This window comes from Gopherus evgoodei, chromosome 4 (assembly GCF_007399415.2).
Source record: "Gopherus evgoodei ecotype Sinaloan lineage chromosome 4, rGopEvg1_v1.p, whole genome shotgun sequence".
NCBI classification, from domain to species: Eukaryota; Metazoa; Chordata; order Testudines; family Testudinidae; genus Gopherus; species Gopherus evgoodei.
The window spans coordinates 118,223,550-118,239,262 of NC_044325.1; the positions used below are offsets into that span (position 1 = coordinate 118,223,550).

General features: G+C 44.3%; 1 protein-coding gene across 1 annotated transcript in view; it reads left to right on the top strand.

The window, feature by feature from the left end:
* Positions 1–15,713, top strand: part of LRP5 (LDL receptor related protein 5) — a 255,556-nt gene that overhangs the window by 63,346 nt on the left and 176,497 nt on the right.

A 15,713-nucleotide genomic window follows, 5' to 3' on the forward strand; every position in this document is an offset into this window, starting at 1 on the left:
ACACACACACACACACACATACAAAATAGCTGAGCTTAGGTGCCAATGAAAATACTCAATCAGTAAGAGTCTTACTTTTCCACTTTGCCTGAATGTTGTAAATTTCAATTCCTGCAATTATCCTGTCTGGTAAGTTAATAGAACTCGTTTGGGTGGTGATGTGTGTGGTTTTCTTTTTTTAATGCATGTGGACAGCAATGTATGTAAGTCTCCTTTACTCAAAACAGGAATTCTCGCATGCTTTGCTTTGATAAACAAAAGCCAGTATGTTGAAATCAAGATTGTTGTCTAATTATATAAGTGCTGCCAGGTGAATGAACCATCTGGTAGAGGCCCCAATGTCTAGATCAGGACCCCATCGTGCTAGCACTGTATGGACATATAGTAAGGAGGATGTCTCTGCCCCAAAGAGCTTATAATCTAAATAGGCAAAGGAAGGGTGTGTGTGTGTGTGTGTGTGTGTGTGTGTGTGTGAGAGAGAGAGAGAGAGAGAGAGGAAATGAGCACAAGTGAGCTGAAATGACTTGCCCAAGGTTACACAGCAAGTCAGTAGCATAGCCAGGAAAGTGTTCAGGTCTCCAGAGTCCCAGTCCAGTGTCCTATCCACTGGATCAGACTGCTTTGATGGTGCTTCTACCTGCAGCCATTTCTTGCATCCTGGTGCATTGCCAGTGTGGACAGAAAGAAATGTTGAAGCTGCATGATTGCAGCTCGTCCTGTCGGCTCTGTCCACACACAGTTCTTTGTGAGGGGTCACTTTATCCTCCTCCTCTAAATTAAGCAGCTCCTAAATCCTCCTCTCTTTAAGAAAGTCCAGCACGAACCAAAGCACACAATAAATTTGGGCTCTTTGTGAGAGTTGTTGAGGGGAAAAAATAGGTGTGTAGGATTCAATATAAAAGTAATGGAATTTCACTGCATTTCAGTAACACAGAAGTGACTGGCAGTGAGCTGGGAGAGAATCCGTCTCTGCAGAGCCTGTCTTTTCAATTGAGTGTCTGGGGTAAAATATAAATATATATATATATCCATCCATCCATCCATCCAAAATGCAGGCACAAGAAAGACAGGAGCAAAGGGAACTTGGTATTGTGCTGTGGCCACCTACCATAATACAAACTGGAGTTGCCAGGCTCCCTCAGTAGCAGTCCCACATGCCAGACTCTTTCAAGACCAAAACAGGAAGGAGCAACATTTATAATTAACATACAAATTAAACTCTCCCTAAATGTGGTTGCTTATACTCCCAAAAGAAATCCTGAACTGCAAACCTACCAAGTGATGCTCCAGTCACCACTGAGCAACTTCCAGAGGGGTAGCCGTGTTAGTCTGTATCAGCAAAAACAACAGGGAGTCGTTGTGGCACCTTAGAGACTAACAAATTTATTTGGGTATAAACCCACGAAAGCCTATGCCCAAATAAAGTTGTTGGTCTCTAATGTGCCACAAGGGGACTCCTCATTGTTTTCACTGAGCAACTGCTATTCTTCAGATGACTGATGGATGCCAGGCAGGCAACCACAGCCCTGTGTGCTGGGGAAAAAGGAGTGAACTTGCTGGCCTTAGATGGCTTCTCCCAAAGGGACCTGTTCCTCTGGCCTTTGGTGCAAGGAGGAAACAAGAATTCAGCAGTGACACACAAATTCACCAGTCTAATGGAAGTTTTTAAAAATAGTCATTAACCTGGAAACAGCAAAATAAAGCAGTGATGTACCTCCTTTTATACCACCACTGAGGTGTGCTGGTGCTTACTGCTGTAAGGTCCTATGCTTCAGTTTCTCCGATGGTTCAGGAGAGTGCCCCCTGTTGCTTCCTCTTGCTGTGTTCCTGCAGCAGTTGGAGAGCAGCGGCCCATGTGCACAGATCCTTAAAAAGGACAAAGATGCCTGGTGAAGCAGTTTCAGTAGAGCTTGAATGGAATGTATGTTTTGCAAAAATGCTAGTGAAATCCTGCAATATCTTGCCATTTTCAGAAAAGCACTTTTCATGGGGGGGGAAACCATTCCCTCTCCCTGCCCTCCTGCCCCTGAGCTGGTGGCATGTGCATCAGCAGTCTGGTAAAGCAGCAGTTGAAATGAGTGCTGTGCATGGTGACCATGCTGTACTGGGTTACAAAACCCAGGCTGGGAAGTGTAGGCATGCTGAACTCACTGCATACTCTTAAGGTGATGTTCATCTCCCCCATGAAATGGCTGACTTCCAGAGAGCGCAGCTTGCTAGGTACAGAATCATAGAATATCAGGGTTGGAAGGGACCTCAGGAGGTCATCTAGTCCAACCCCCTGCTTAAAGCAGGACCAATTCCCAACTAAGTCATCGCAGCCAGGGCTTTGTAAAGCCTGACCTTAAAACCTCTAAGGAAGGAGATTCCACCACCTCCCTAGGTAACTCATTCCAGTGCTTCATCACCCTCCTAGTGAAAAAGTATTTCCTAATATCCAACTTAAACCTCCCACACTTCAACTTGAGACTATTACTCCTTGTTCTGTCATCTCATGTCACTGAGAACAGTCTAGATCCATCCTCTTTGGAACCCCATTTCAGGTAGTCGAAAGCAGCTTTCAAATCCACTCTCATTCTTCTCTTCTGCAGACTAAACAATCCCAGTTCCCTCAGCCTCTCCTCATAAGTCATGTGTTTCAGCCCCTTAATCATTTTTGTTGCCCTCCGCTGGACTCTTTCCAATTTTTTCTCATCTTTCTTGTAGTGTGGGGCCCAAAACTGGACACAGTACTCCAGATGAGGCCTCACCAATGTTGAACAGAGGGGAATGATCACATCCCTCGATCTGCTGGCAATGCCCCTACTTATATAGCCTTAAATGGCGTTAGCCTTCTTGGCAACAAGGGCACACTGTTGACTCATATCCAGCTTCTCGTCCACTGTAACCACTAGGTCCTTTTCTGCAGAACTGCTGCCTAGCCATTCAGTCCCTAGTCTGTAGTAGTGCATGAGGATAGCTCAGTGGTTTGAGCATTGGCCTGCTAAACTAAGGGTTGTGAGTTCAATCCTTGAAGGGGTTGTTTAGGGATCTGTGGCAAAAATCTGTCAGGGACTTTACTTGGTCCTGCTGCAAAGGTAGGGGACTGGACTCAATGACCTTTCAAGGTCCTTTCTAGTTCTATGAGATAGATAGATATAGACTGAGGTGCATAGGGGTCCCTGCATTCTTCCTAGCACTGGCAAGTGCTTTCACTCCCTTCTAATTTCATGTTTCCCAGACCTACTTAGAAAATGGATCCCAGACTTAAACCAGAAACCCAGTATGTGTGTATGGGAGGGGAAAAAACATGATAGAGCTTTTAGGTATAATTGAAATGCAATTAATGTCTATATAGAGACAGCATCCTGGGGAGAGACTACATGTTATTCATATAGTCAGTGTTCACACTCAAGCCTAGATCTTATGCTTTTCTACTATTAACTCCTATCTGAAGTATACAGAATTCATATGAACAGTGTTAGATCATGCCCATGTGGGTTGTACCAAAGCAGAGGAGCAATGAATCTTAAATGATACTATGTTAAAGGACCTAAAGATAGAAACAAAAATGTGTATAAAACCGGGGGAATACTAGTGATGCTATCCTCTGGGACAGTGGTTCCCAACCTTTCCAGAGTAAGGCACCCCTTTCAGGAGTCTAATTTGTCCTACATACCCCCACGTTTCATTTCACTGAAAAACGACTTGCTTACAAAATCAAACATAAAAATACAAAAGTGTCACAGCACACTATCACTGAAAAGTTGCTGACTCTCATTTTTACCATATACTTCTAAAATAAATCAATTGGAATATAAATATTGTACTTAATTTCAGTGTCTAGTATATAGAACAGTATAAACAAGTCACTGTTTGTATGAAATTTTAGTTTGTACTGACTTCACTAGTGCTTTTTATGTTGCCTGTTGTAAAACTAAGCAAATATCTAGATGAGTTAATGTACTTCCAGGAAGACCTCTGCATACCCGCAGGGGTACATGTACTCCTGGTTGAGAACTACTGCTCTGGGAAACTGCCCAAACTAATTTTAGGGAGGTTACTTGGTATGACTAGTTGCTATCTATTTTTTTTCTTTAAGTAAGTGTTGCGTGTGTGTGCATGCATGCACATGCAAAGACTGGGAGATCATCATAGAGTACAGGAAATTAGAAGCAGTACAGACCATTTAAAAATGTAAGAGGAAAACTCAAATGTGCTATCCTTTGAAAAGGCAGTGAGACAAAATTAGCTTAAAGAGCCTTTTATTTAAAGGACCCACCAGTGGGGATTTACTATCAGAGCTTAAGAAAGCAAATTGTCAAAAACCAAAAAGGATATGATAAGAAATCCTGGATCTATTAAATCTGCCTCAGTATATATCACAATATGCAGATTCTACAGAACCAAAAAGAGCAGTATTTTTTAAAAAGTAAAATTTCCATTTCAGTAGGAAGATGCAGTTTGCAGTGGTGCAAATATCTTGAACAGAGACTGAAAGGGCTGTAAATAGTTTAAAGAAGGAGTTTTCTCAGCCTTGGGATGTAAACAGGTTTCTGGGGAGTTGTGATCATCCTTCCTTTCTGACCATAGCTTCTAGATCTTCTGGGTGTGAAGAGAACTTTGAGAGTAAAGCAATGCAATGGTGCCTGAATCTGCAGACAGCCTGGAATAATGCTTCTGAGACAGATTCAAACTTGGGGCATTGTGACCTCCTAAAAGCCATCAGTGTCACAGCCACTATGTTCCTTCTGTGTTTCCAAATGGAAAATGGGACCTGGTATGGCAAATGACTAAAGAGAAAACCAAGTAGCTTGGTAATAAATGTGCACGTTGCTATTTAACAATGTTCATTGGTCTATTTTCAACAAATGTGGGAGTACCATCATTTTGGGTATATTAAAGAGCCCGGGATGGGATCTAATATACTTAACTAGTCTGTGCTAGTGACACGGGTGCATATGTGCTTGCACCCTGGTATGGTATTTTGAATAACTGAATGCTCTGGAAGGTTCTAGCACATACGTAAATAAAGTTTACCTAAGGTCTGGCAACCTAGCCTCCCAGGCCTGAGCCCTATCACCTGGGGCTGATGCCGAAATCTGAGCAATGTAGCTTTGCAGGGGCCCCTGTGGTATGGGGCCCCAGGCAATTGCCCTGCTTGCTACCCCCTGACACCTGCCCTGGATTTTATATTCAGAAAACCAGCTATTGTGACACAGGTGGGCTGCAGAGTTTTTATAGCATGTGGGGTGGGGGCGGCTCAGAAAGAAGAAGATTGAGAAGCCCTGGACTATACCACCATCCTGTTGTAAACAGGGAATAATTCTCTAAAAAATGGTCGCTGCTTTGAGCTAGAAACACAGAGAGCTTTGGTCTGAAACTGGGAAAAAAAATAGTGTGTGATACCAGCATCGATCTGAATTATAGCCTGTGAGATAACGGAGATGTCTTACTCTTTTGATCCTTCTCCTTGACCCTTTTCCTAATTCTGGAAGTGATGATCAGGGAGTGTTTCTAAATTCCTTTCTCTCTGGAAATTGTGTTTTAAGGCCAACACCTAGAGACTATGTCAGACCATATATGCGTCTGCATGTAAAGATTAAAATAAATCCTTCAAAGAACTAGTAAAAGTCATTAAACTCTTGTAATCAGTACAGGATTTTCTGATGCACTGAGACAGTATATTAATAATATACAGCTGCTTAATATGTACTATAGCTTTCTTTCCCATGCACTTCAAAGCCTGCTTGTTGGATCCCATTTGTGCATACATGGTTTCTAAGGAGACTGATGAGATGGTAAGCAGATTGTTTTACTTTCTTTAAAATTGGGCACGAGCTGTAAGAGGGCAGGTTGCATGCAGTGGATTAGTGAGTGCACTGGTATTTTGTTTCTGAATATCCAAATTCAAATCCCAGCTTAGGCTATAAGTGAAGCTGAGTTGTTTTTAATGGAAGATGCATGGCTAAATTCTCTGCACTGTTTTGAAAAAAAATCTCGACCATCATATGCAGTTATATTCTTATTAGGTGTACAGCGGGTGGGGATTCAGGGTCAGAAGCTTCACAAAGGACTCTCACTCTGATTTCCTGGTTTTCATATATTTTTGTTTCTTTAGAATTACAGTGTACTAATACGACTTCAAATTAATGGGCGAGGATTTAAAGTTTTCCCTCTATTGTAACAAAAGGAAGCTCTCAGATCAAAACATATTTTTTTTTAAAAAAAAGGAATTCACATTCACATCCTAAAGCAGTACGATGACCCTGTATGGACTGGGTTGTTGGCAAGGGGGACTGAACCTATGGCCTCTGGATCTAAAACATGAACCTTTGCTACCTGCACTAATCCACCAGTTTGAAGGCTGTAGTGGACTCATAAATCTTGATATGTGGAATGGCCATTGGAGGAGGACAAAGTGCCACTTGTGTTAGTATGAGTTGCACAAGTATTTCCTTCTCAAAGGGAAAGGTTCATAGGATCTGAGCTTGACCTGCACAAATGCTTATAATCTAAATGGAAAGGATCAAGTATATCTCATTTTAAAACACAAATTTACCCTATATCTCTAGTGCAGTTAAAAGCCAACAAACCCAGCCTGTAGCTATCTTGGTGTGGCTCACCACTACGTTTGCCACAGAATTTAAACACATTGTCCAGAGCTGTATTGGTGATTGATGCTGATATACTGCGGTCCTAATCCAGCAAAGCACTTTAATCCAGCAAAGCACGTCTGTATGTGCTTAACTTTAAGCATGTGGGTAGAAGTCAGTGGTACTACTCATATGTCTACAGTTAAGCACATGTTTAGATGCTGTGGCAGGTTGAGGCCTAAAATATATCAGCATGGGAAGGTAAACGAATTCATTATCTCTTCAAAATGCTCCTTAAAACTCTCCTTTGCTGTGTGGCCTACAAAAAGACTTGACAATAGTTAGGCTGCGGGTGCATTAAAGCCGCTGCTTCTCAGGCTGACTAATATCATCTCCTTGTTTCCTTGTACTCCCCCATGTTTCTGTATCCATCTCTTCTCTTAGGGCTTGTCTACATCAGAAAGTTGCAGCGCTGGTGAGGGAGTTACAGCGCTGCAACTTTGAAGGTGTACACATCTGCCGGGCACCACCAGCGCTGCAACTCCCTGTTTGCAGCGCTGGCCGTACTCCCGTTTTGTCTCGGGTGTAGAGGATCCAGCGCTGGTGATCCAGTGCTGGTAATCCAATGTAGACACTTACCAGCGCTTTTCTTGACCTCCGTGAAAGGAGGAAGCCTCTGGTAATCAAGCTGGTCTCCTTTCCCGGTTTGCTCTCTCGTTCCCGGAACCCCGAGCAAGCAGGTCTCCTTCCCTGCGGTTTGCTGGGTGGCTCCGGGAACGCGAGAGCAAACCGCGGCGAAGCTGGTCTCCTTTCCCGGTTTGCTCTCTCGTTCCCGGAACCCCGAGCAAGCAGGTCTCCTTCCCTGCGGTTTGCTGGGTGGCTCCGGGAACGCGAGAGCAAACCGCTGCGAAGCTGGTCTCCTTTCCCGGTTTGCTCTCTCGTTCCCGGAACCCCGAGCAAGCAGGTCTCCTTCCCTGCGGTTTGCTGGGTGGCTCCGGGAACGCGAGAGCAAACCGCGGCGAAGCTGGTCTCCTTTCCCGGTTTGCTCTCGTGTTCCCGGAACCCCGAGCAAGCAGGTCTCCTTCCCTGCGGTTTGCTGGGTGGCTCCGGGAATGCGAGAGCAAACCGCGGCGAAGCTGGTCTCCTTTCCCGGTTTGCTCTCGCGTTCCCGGAACCCCCCTTGAAGCCGCCCAACAGCGCTGCAGTGTGGCCACATCTAACACCACTTGCAGCGCTGGTTGCTGTAAGTGTGGCCACTCTGCAGCGCTGGCCCTATACAGCTGTACTAATACAGCTGTAACAACCAGCGCTGCAAAATTTTAGATGTAGACATGGCCTTATACTTTAGATAGTGAGCTGCTTGGGGCAGGGAATATCTTTGTGTTTGTACAGCACCTGGCGTGGCGGGGTTCTGGTCCATGATGGGATCCTCACCCCAATAATAATCAAAGTAATGTGCTACATACAATTAAGCTTGTTTTGACAACCTGCCATGAAGCTAACTTTAGTTCCAGTCAAGCCATTGGGGGAACATAAGTAGCAAAAAGAAGAAAATCAATAGAAATTCCAGACCTGTAAATATTACAAATGTGGGATAGAAAAAACATTAAAAACTGTAGCAGAAAAGTTTTCCTTTGAGCCCCGCGTGCCGTTATGGATGGCAAGTTAAATTACAGTTAAAATGAAGGAGATGTACCTTTTGAATGAAACTATTTTGATTACAGTGTTTCCTGGAAAGGCAAAGATTAGCTTATTCAGTACATAAATCTCATTAATAAACTTGGAGTATAAATCTTTTTGAAACTGTTGGGTAATTGGTTGGTACAGGGTAACTGGGATGAATGTATGAAAAGCAGAGTTGTTTGTAAATAATGTAAGAAAAGTAGTCCACCGTAAAATTGGTTACAAGTCTTGTATCCAGCCTTCTGATATGTCTGTAATCTCTCAATGCTAAAAAGCTTTTGATATAAAGTATGGCTGTATAGCTACAGACAGCAGCATACTTGAAGAACTTGTGGGTTTTTTTGTTTGTTTTGCTGAGGAAGGTACTTACACACTCTGACTTCAGTTAGATGCCCTTGATATGGTGACAACCAATCTCTGTAATATCAAATTCATTTTTCTCTTTATTTTCTTTTCTGCACTCTCTTCTCTCAGGTTTGATCAGGTGACAATTTCAAATACACCCACCACTAAGCATAACTCATGGTTCAGAAGCAGGATAGAAAAATTGCATTTCAGTGAGGTTGAATAGAAATTGCATGGAGAAGGGAGAAAATGCGGGATAGTAGTCCCCTCCCCATAGAAACGCTATCTGCTAGGGGATACCAATGTTACAAGCTGTCACTTGTTCATTACCCTAATAACTGGACACTGTCCTAATTATTGAGAGCTTTGATTGCCTATAAAATTTAACCCTCTCATAGTTTTTAAACCGGAACATGTACCACTCTGTTTTGACTCTACCCTGCATTCTTTTTAAAATAGGAGTGGCAAAGAGGTTGTTCTGATGCATGAACAGTGGCTTTGAGTTCCTGCTGCCCATTCTCTGCTTATGATACAATGGTAAGGAGGTAGTTGGGGTCCTATACTGGGTTCTACCATCAGCTTCTACTGCAGAAGATGCCAAAGAGACAGCAGCAGCAGCAGATGTCTGTATTCTTAAAGGCACAGTTCTGAATTCTCATTAAGTATTGTGCATAATTGGAACAATTAGAATAGGGAGAGGTTGACTAGCTACAAACTTATATTGGTTTAGTTAAACAGATGCAAATTCCTTTGTGAACACTTAGTTCAGTTTGAGTGTCTTACAGTAACTCCTGACTTAACGTTCTAGATATTTTCCTGAAAAAATGCTACTTTAAGTGAAATGATGTTAAGCGAATCCAATTTCTCCATAAGAATTAATGTAAATAGGGAAGTTAGGTTCCAGGGAAAACTTTTTTGTCAGAGAAGACTATATTTTATTTATATATACACAGTATAAGTTTTAAACAAACAGTTTAATACTGTACACAGCAATGATGATTGTGAAGCCTGGTTGAGGTGGTGAAGTCAGAGGGTGGAAGAGGGTGGGATATTTCCCAAGGAATGCCTTACTGTTAAATGATGAACTAGCACTCCTCTGGGCCCTCAAGGGTTAACACGTTGTTAATGTAGCCTCACTCTCTACAGGGCAGCAGGAATGGAGGGAGCGGAGACAGCTTCAAAAAGATCTCACAAAACTAAGTGATTGGGCAACAAAATGGTAAATTAAATTTAAAGTGGATAAATGTAAAGCAGGCCTGCACAACTCGTAAAGCGGCGAGGGCCACATTACTCAAAAGAAAACAGCTGAGGGCTGAAACCCCACGGAAACACCCCCCCCACCTGGACCTCCCGGCCCCGCGGAAACACCCCGCCCCAGCACCGCCCAGCCCTGCAGAAACAAATCCTCCTTCCCCAGCGCCACCCCACCAAAACAGTTGTGGGCCAAAAAGGAAGGTTGGAGGTGGGGAGGTGATACTTGATTTTAAATCAACCAGGGGGTCCCAGCTGAAGAGGTGGCTGGGACCTGTCAGGGGCAAATTAAAAGGCCCGGGGCTCCGGCGGCTGGGGGAACCTGGAGCTTTGTGGGAACCCGGAGCTTTGTGGGACTGGGGCTGGGATTTAAAGGGCCCAGAGCTCCTGCCTCTAAGGGGAGCCCGAGCCCTTTAAATCCCAGCCCCAGCCCATCCTCCGGAGCCGCGGCCAGGATTCAAAGGGCTCTGGGCTGCCTGTGGCTTCGGGGAGCCCTGAGCCCTTTAAATCTTAGCTACCACTGGGAATCTCTGTGGGCAGCCGAGAGCCCTTTGAATCCCGGCTGCGGCTGAGATTTAAAGGGCTCAGGGCTCCCTGCCACTGCGGACAGCCGAGAGCCTTTTGAATCCTGGCTGCAGCTGGGATTTAAAGGGCTCTGGGCTCCCCGCGGTTGCAGGCAGCCAAGAGCCTTTTGAATCCCGGCTGCAGCTGAGATTTAAAGAACTCTGGACTCCCCGCCGCTGCGGGCAGCTCAGAGCCTTTTGAATCCCGGCCACGGCTGCAATTTAAAGGGCTCTGGGCTCTCCGCAGCTGCGGGCAGCCCAGAGCCCTTTGATTCCCCGCTGCGGGCCGCACAGTGAGCCTCCATGGGCTGCATGTTGTGCAGGCCTGATGTAAAGTAATGCACGTTGGAAAAAATAACCCCAACTATATATACAATATGATGGGGGCTAATTTAGCTACAACTAATCAAGAAAGAGATCTTGGAGTCATCATGGATACTTTTCTGAAGATGTCCACGCAGTGTGCAGCGGCAGTCAAAAAAGCAAACGGGATGTTAGGAATCATTTAAAAAGGGATAGAGAATATTGTCGTTATATAAATCGATGGTACGCCCACATCTTGAATACTGTGTACAGATGTGGTCTCCTCATCTCAAAAAAGATATACTGGCATTAGAAAAGGTTCAGAGGAGAGCAACTAAAATGATTAGGGGTTTGAGATGGGTTCCATATGAGGAGAGATTAAACAGGCTAGGACTTTTCAGCTTGGAAAAGAGGAGACTAAGGAGGGGATATGATAGAGGTATATAAAATCATGAGTGGTGTAGAGAAAGTGAATAAGGAAAAGTTATTTACTTGTTCCCATAATATAAGAACTAGGGGCCACCAAATGAAATTAATTGGCAGCAGGTTTAAAACAAATAAAAGGAAGTTCTTCACATGGCTTACAGAGAAAACCTGCCTTATGAAAGGAGACTCAGAGCTTGTTTAGCCTGGCCAAAAGAAGGCTGCGGGGGGATATGCTTGCTCTATATAAATATATCAGGGGGGTTAACGTTAGGGAGGGAGAGGAATTATTTAAGTTTAGTTCTAATGTAGGCACGAGGACGAATGGGTACAAACTGGATATTAGGAAGTTTAGACTTGAAATTAGATGAAGGGTTCTAACCATTAGGGGAGTGAAGTTTTGGAACAGCCTTCCGAGGGAAGTAGTGGGGGCAAAAGACTTATCTGGCTTCAAGACTAAGCTTGATAAGTATATGGAGGGGATATTATGATAGGATAGTTTAATTAGGGCAATTGATCTTGGATTATCACCAGATAAGTCTGCTCAATGGTCTGCGGGGAGATGTTGGATGGGATGGGAACTGAGTTACTGCAGAGAATTCCTTCTTGGGTGCTGGCTGGTGAGTCTTGCCCACATGCTCAGGGTTTAGCTGATCGCCATATTTGGGGTCGGGAAGGAATTTTCCTCCAGGGCGGATTGGCAGGGGCCCTGGAGGTTTTTCGCCTTCCTCTGCAGCGTGGGGCATGGGTCGCTTGCTGGTGGATTCTCTGCAGTTTGAGGTCTTCAAACCAGTTCTGAGGATTTCAATAACTCAATCCTGGATTAGGGGTTGTATAAAAGTGGATGGGTAGGGTTCTGTGGCCTGCCTTGTGCAGGAGGTCAGACTGAATGATCGTATTGGTCCCTTCTGACCTATGAGTCTATCACTTGATCATTGCCTGTTAGGTTCATTCCCTCTGAGGCACCTGTTATTGGCCACTGTCGGTAGACAGGATGCTGGGCTGGATGGACCTTTGGTCTGACCCAGTATGGCCGTTCTTATGTTCTTAGCGTGGCAGAGAGAGAGACAGAGACACACACAGCATGTGTGTGAGAGAGAGCGAGAGAGAGTGACAAGCATTTCCCCTTTAAGTAGGCTGACCCCACTCTAAGTACATTGCCTTTTTGAGTAGATCGGCAAGTTGAGACAGCAGTTGCTGCCAGCAAGCTCCCTCGGTCCTGAGCCCTGTCGTGTCCATTGTTGTCCCTGTCCCCCGCACTCTGTGGAAATGGGGTAAAGGTGCAGGAGGGGAGGGGGACACCCTGACATTAGCACCCCTTGTTCCCTTCCCCGCCCCCCCCTTTGTACAGCAAGCGGGATGCTCCCAGGAGCAGTACAAGGCAGTCAGGGGAGGGACACCTGAACTGCCTGGCAATTGATACCCTGCTGGGTGGCTGCCACAGAGGGAACTTAGGGGAGCTGATGGTGGGGCTGCCAGTCCACCCTGGTTCCGGCCTCCAACCAGCTAGCTCTAATGGGCTGCTCTTTCTGCAAGCAGTGGACAAAGCAGGCAGCTGCCAAACAACATTATAAGGGAGCATCATGCAACTTTAAACTAGCATGTTCTGTAATTGATCAGCAATGTAACAACAAAACAACTTTAACCGGGACGACTTTAAGTGAAGAGTTATTATATTTTGGTTTAGCTTAAACTTGTGTCTAATAATTTAAGCTAAAGTGAAATAAAACTGGTTTATACTGAAATGAGTCTCCACGCAGCCTTTTGAACTGATGTAGCTAATTCAGTATAAAATTGCACTGTAAGTTAAACTGGTGCTGCTCTGTCTGTAGAAAAGCCCTTAGCCACTCAGCACCTCCTACAATACATTAATGTTCTTTACTTTAGTGCCTTATTTCACTCCTCTAAGGCATATTTTAGATTAATGTCTTTTGATGTGCTGCCACCTCATGGATTTAATTTTATGTTCCATTAATGATCAGTTGAGCTAAAGAGAACTGTTACCTCTAGAAAAATGCAGAGTAGTGCCTAACTCTGGTTTGTGACTACTTCCCGTAAAGCTTTTGTTTTAGGTAGCACTGAAGCAGAAATAATTTAAGGACAGTAGTAGGGTCTCTTACATGAATATGATGCAAAAAATGAATTATACTTTGAATTGCAGATTAGTTTTTTCTCTTTGTGACAGATGACACTCACCTCATAAGTGCCTTCTGTTGGCTGGGTGTGGTGCTGCAGTCCTTTTCCCCCACCGTTCCTGGCATCCTCTGTAGGTTGCCAACCTGCCAGACAGGTCTTCAGTGGCTCAGCCCTCCAGCCAAGTCACACAGTCAAAAATGAACCCCTCTCAGGGGTAGCAAAAGTCTGACAAGCTACCTTCCCTCACTAGGGTTTTCAGCCCCGTCTCCGGGTAAATCCCACCCTTCATTTGGGCTTTTAAAGGAGCCTTGTCCCCTTCTTGAGGCATAGGTCATTTTCCCACTACTCGGGATCACAACCCAGGGACACTATAAACAGCAGCCATGTGTACCGCTTCCTGCAGTTCACTTCTGGTATTTCCTGGGCCTTTTCCCATGTATCCCTTTTCTCTTCACCCCTTATCTCAGGGCTGAAGTTCGCAGATCCTCTTTCTCTGCACTGAATGCCAGATGCCACCAGAACCTATCTTCTGGGTCGCCCTCAAGCTCCTGTGACCAGCAAGCAGTACCTCCTCCTAGGTCCTCTGGTCCCAGACATGAACTGACCTGCTCAGGCCTTGCGGCTCCTTTTAATCTGAGCCTGCTGGGCTCTGATTGGCTACTTCTATGCAGCATCTGTCTAGGTAGGCCTGGAAGACCCACCTGAGCTGCTCCTTTCTGAGCAGGGTGTAGTAGGACTGCCGGCCTTCCAGAGGGGGCCATTGAGGGCCAGGTACACTCCATCTCACTCCTGCTTAAGGGAAAAGACTAGGATGGATGCAGTATTTGATTGAGTAGAAAGGTGAACTTACAGTTATGATACTGGACTGGGACTCTGGAGATCTGGGTTCAGGTTCCAGCTCTGCCATAAACTTTTGTGTGAGACCTTGAGCAAGTCAATTAATGTCTCTGTGCGTCAGATACTAATCTGTAGAAAGCAGATGATGATATTGTTTCCCATCCTTTCTTATTTGTTCAGATTGTAAACTCTTTGGAGCAGTGGCTCTTGTTATGTGTGTATAAAGCCTCTAACACAATGGGGCCTCTTGATGGAGCCTCGTGGCGATAATATACTGTAAACAATAATAAAGATGTTGTGAAGTTACCGGATTTGTCACTGGTGCCCAGACAATGTATGACCTTCTGTTCATTGCTGAGACGCTTTCTTCCTTATGATTCCATTACTTCCTAGTGACCTAGTCTCCATGGCACAAATGTTTTTGCACTCACTATTGTGTGCATAAATGTTTGCAGGATCAGGGCTCTAGCAGTTGTTGTGCCCTCTGTGTGTATATTGCATGGGAGGGAAGTGGAAGACTCCCACAAATTGCAGACACATCTCATCCACATACCTTCTCAGTAGTACAAATTGTCTTCAATATTAAGATGAGTAAAGCAGTGCAGTAGGGTTCATGTTGAAGGTATGGGGACTTTGGTGCTTCATCTCTAAAGGTGTACATGAATTCCTTCTTCAGAAAATGACTTGATGCTAACCTGTGATTTTTAGAATTGATTTGTTTAGTGACTGACAAGATACCTGTCTTCTGCAAAAGGCTTCTTAGAAAGAATGAAAAAAAACAAAACAAATCAGATTGTACACAAGGGGGGAAAATGCTGACAGTGGCTTAATAAGAATACCATGTGTGGAGTGAAAAGAAATAAAAAATAGATCCGATTTTATTTCATACCAACAGTTCTGTTCAGCTCTTTCTCAGTCATATGCTCATATGGTATTCATGGTAGATGTGGAATCCAAGACCTACTGCTTGGAATGATTTGCTCAGCCCAGAGCTATGGCTTTTCCCCTAAATCTTTATTCTTTTTTATTGCTCTTTATAAAATAAAAAGGATGTGATCTAGTGGCTTGAGTGCTGGACTGGGAGCCAGGAGCCTCCTGAATAATTATTCCATTTCTAACAGTGACTCACTGTGTAGCCTTACGTACATTTTCAATCTTTTCTTCCTCGATTGTCATATATATGAAATGGGAGTGATATTTCTGTACCTCACAGGGTTGTTGTGAGACTTGGTTAACTGAAAAAAAAACAAAACCACCTGCTCTCTAAATATAATGGTTTTTTATCACATCTCAGAAATCTCAAGGGAAAATACTCAGTAGCATGTTGTTCATGGTATCTTCTCTACAGAGCATTGGCTGTGAAGCTCATTTTACAGGAACAATCCTAAAGCACACTGAAACTGTGAAGCCCATTCTCGGTAGTCTTTTCAACTATTTATAACTTTCTTGGTTTTATGACATTTTTGGCTGATTTCTTCTTAGCCCAGGAGTGATTTTTGGTTTTCTGTTAAAGTTTGAGCAAGGGCATGTGGGTGTGTGTGTGGGTGGGGGTGGTGCATGTCACACTTTACCATAATTAAGGCTACGATTTTGTCAT